This window comes from Macaca mulatta, chromosome 3 (assembly GCF_049350105.2).
Source record: "Macaca mulatta isolate MMU2019108-1 chromosome 3, T2T-MMU8v2.0, whole genome shotgun sequence".
In the NCBI taxonomy this organism is placed as follows: Eukaryota; Metazoa; Chordata; class Mammalia; order Primates; family Cercopithecidae; genus Macaca; species Macaca mulatta.
Window position 1 is genome coordinate 46,603,936 of NC_133408.1, and position 4,026 is coordinate 46,607,961.

Sequence of the window (4,026 nt, forward strand, 5' to 3'; positions counted from 1 at the left end):
TAGCTGGGACTACAGGCATGTGCCACCACACCCAACTAATTTTTGTGTTTTGTTTTGTTTTTGAAGACAGAGCCTCACTCTTGTCATCCAGGCTGGAGCGCAGTGGCGTGGTCTCAGCTCACTGCAACCTCCGCCTCCCGGGTTCAAGTGATTCTCCTGCCTCAGCCTCCCGAGTAGCTGGTATTACAGGCAGCGTGTGCCACCACACCCAGCTAATTTTTGTATTTTTAGTAGAGACAGGGTTTCACTATGTTGGCCTGACCTCAAACTCCTGACCTCGTGATCTGCCTGCCTCAGCCTCCCAAAGTGCTGGGATTATAGGTGTGAGCCACTGTGCCCAGCCTTTTTTTTTTTTTTTTTTAGAGATAGGTTTTCACCATGTTGGACAGGCTGGTCTCACACTCCTGACCTTTTGTGATCAGCCTGCCTCCGCCTCCCATAGTGCTGGAATTACAGGCGTAAGCCACCATGCCCGGCCTGGACTCAGTTTTCTAACACCACTTGATCATTCATTAACACGTCTGTTAAGATGTGTGTTGAGTGACTCATGCACCGGGCTCTGTCACGGGCCCAGGGGAGAGCAGAGCAAATAGTACGGCCATGGTAGTGGCTCGCATGGGCTTTTAGAGCCTTTACATCAACTCAGGTGACCTTAGTTACACATTCACAGTTAGGAAAAAGGAGTATTGAGGTATGCATGTTTGTTAGGATGCTTCGATGATTCGCAGCAGAAAAACTCAAAGCAGCCTAAAAATATAGTGGAGGCTGCACACCGTGGCTCATGCCTGTAACCCCAGCACTTTGGGAGGCTGAGGCAGGAGGATTGCTTGAGGCGAGGAGTTCGAGACCAGCCTGGGCCACACAGGGAGAGCCCTGTCCATACAAAAATTTTAAAAATTAGCTGGGTGTAGTGGCGCATGCCTGTGGTCCCTCCCAGCTATGAGAGAGGCTGAGGTGGGAGAATCACTTGAGGCCAGGAGTTTGATACCAACCTGGGCAACACAGCAAAAACGCTATCCGTATAATTTTTTTTTTTTTTAGAGGGAGTCTCGCTCTGTCACCCAGCCTGGAGTGCAGCAGTGTGATCTTAACTCACTGCAATCTCCGCCTCCCAGGTTCAAGTGATTCTCCTGCCTCAGCCTCTGGAGTAGCTGAAATTACAGGCGCGTGCCACCATGCCTGGCTAATTTTTGTATTTTAGTAGAGACGGAGTTTCACCATGTTGGTAAGGCTGAGTCTCGAACTCCTGACCTCAAATGATCCGCCTGCCTTGGCTTCCCAAAGTGTTGGGATTATAGGCGTGAGCCACCGCGCCCAGCCTATAAAAATTTTAAAACTTAGCCAGGCATGGCGTTGCACACCTGTAGTCCCAAGCACTCGAGAGGCTAAGGTGGGAGGATCGCTTGAGCCCAGGAGTTGGAGGCTGCAGTGAGCTGTGATTACCTCACTACACTCCAGCCTGGGTAATGGAGCCAGACCCTGTCTCTAAAACATATTAATTAATTAAGCAGATAACTTGGCTCACATAGTTGAATCTTTGGAGGCAGGTTGGGCTCAGGCCGGCCAGAGGTGACCAGAGCTCCAGTTACTTCTCTGACCTTCTCTCCGCTCTGCACTCTCCCTGCAGCTTCCCTTGTTGCTGTTCCACTTCCGCGTTCCACTTACAAATCTGGATTCCTGCAGCTCGCCCAGAAGGGGCTTCGGTGCTGGATCATCAGCTGAAGTCCTGGGCTTTGCTTTGATTGGGCCATCTTAGGTCACAAGTGCAGGACAGGGAACACTGTGAGCTGATTTAGACCACTCAGGGCCACTTGGGGTCATTCCCTGGGCATCTACAAAGCGGTGGAAGAGTAGGATGGAAGCCAGAGAAGCAGCAACAGGGTCACCTCAGTTACCCTACACTTGTCCCCGTGGGAAGAGGGCTGCCGGTACAGACCCCTTGAAGCTTTTTATCTGCTTGAACTAAAGCCACTGCCTGTATTTGCTGAGGGTGCCGACATCTGTCTGAGCAAATCTGCAGGAGCAGCAAGATTGGGGGGGGTCACAAAAGTTCGAGCACTTCCTGTGAGCACGCACACTGGATGACCCGCTTCGCACACTTGGACACATTTAATCCTCCCAACCACCCTTGGGGGTCGAATTCAGTGGAAAAGAGAGCAGTGGCTAAGGGCACCTCCAATGAGGAGGGTGTCGGGACAAAGCGACCTGAGACCCCCCCAGCCACATCCTGCAGGACAAACCAATGTCCGCAGGTGAGGACGGGGTGGGAAAAGTGTTCCAAGCAGAAGGAACAGCGAGTGTCAAAGCCTCTAAGCCTGACGGGGTGGGAGTCTGGCTTGGACCTCCAGAGATCTAGGAAGACCCTGCACAAATACTAGGGAGAGGGGTCTGAAGGAGGCAAGAGGAGGAAAGGTTTTTGTTGTTGTTGTTGTTGTTTGAGAGGAAGTCTCCCTCTGTTGCCAGGCTGGTGTGCAGGGGCACCATCTTGGCTCACTGCAGCCTCTGCCCGGGGGGTTCAAGCAATTCTCGTGCCTCAGCCTCCCGAGTAGCTGGGATTACAGCAGCGCTCCATCGCGCGATGGGGCTCCTTGCAGCGGTTTTTTTTTTTTTTTTGAAACAGAGTCTCGGCCGGGCGCGGCGGCTCACGCCTGTAATCCCAGCACTTTGGGAGGCCGAGGCGGGCGGATCACAAGGTCAGGAGATCGAGACCACGGTGAAACCCCGTCTCTACTAAAAATACAAAAAATTAGCCGGGCGCGGTGGCGGGCGCCTGTAGTCCCAGCTACTCAGGAGGCTGAGGCAGGAGAATGGCGTAAACCCAGGAGGCGGAGCTTGCAGTGAGCGGAGATCGCGCCACTGCACTCCAGCCTGGGCGACACAGCGAGACTCCGTCTCAAAAAACAAAAAAAAAAAAAAAAGAAAAAAAAAAGAAACAGAGTCTCACTCTGTTGCCCAGGCTGGAGTGTGTTGGTGCGATCTCGGCTCACTGCAACCTCCGCCTCCTAGGTTCAAGCGATTCTTCTGCCTCAGCCTCCCGAGTAGCTGGGATTACAGGCATGCGCCACCACGCCTGGCTAATTTTTGTATTTTTTAGTAGAGACGGGGTTTCACTGTCTTAGCCAGGATGATCTCCATCTCCTGAGCTCATGATCCTCCCGCCTCGGCCTCCAAAAGTGCTGGGATTACAGGCGTGAGCCACCGCGACTAGCCAAGGGAAGGTTTTCATCGGTGGCTCTTCCATGTGTCTGGCCGCCTGGGCACGTATTCACTGAAGAGGCAGAGGGTCAGGATGGGGAGACTCCAGGGACCACCTGGCTCAAGACCCGCAATTAGGTGGCTGCAAGGCCAACCCGGTAACTTTAAGAAGTGAAGCCGATTGACGTGAAACAGAAAGGAAAGAAGTTAGCTGGCCGGCCAGCGTCAGCACAGGCAGCCAGTGTCACCCTGCCCGGGGACGGCACCCCGGTTTTGTGGCGACGACACCGAGGGCCGAGGGGGCGGGGCCGAGCTGCCCTGGCCACGCCCGACCGCCTGCGCCCCGCCCAAGGCCTGCACAGTTGGCGCCCCGCGGGTATCAGCGTGAAGGGGGCTCCTCGCCGGCTGGGGACGGGGCTGCGGGGCTCGCCAGCCGCTCACCTGCGTGGGAGCGCAGAGCCCGCAGTACCCGCCGTCCGGGCTCAGAGGACGCGACTCCCCGACCCTGCGCCCGGCAGCCCCCGGTGGCCGTGCGCCCGGCCCAGGCTCGGAGGTCTAGCCCAGCGGCAGCTTAGGCTGCGCGCCTGGCTCCCAGCCTCAGTTTCCCCATTGGTAAAGCGTTGACGGGAGGTTGCGGACGGCTTCTACGGACAGAGCCTTAGGCTCCGACGTCTGCGCGGGTCCTGGCAGCACCCCCACCCCGAAGGGAGGGCGGGACCTGGATCTCGCGACCGCTGCCCCAGGTCCCCGCCCCCGGGCCCTACGGGGCTGAGGTCGGGAGGCCCCGCCCCCCGCCCACGAGGAAGTGGCTGCGGCTCCGGCGCGGAGCCC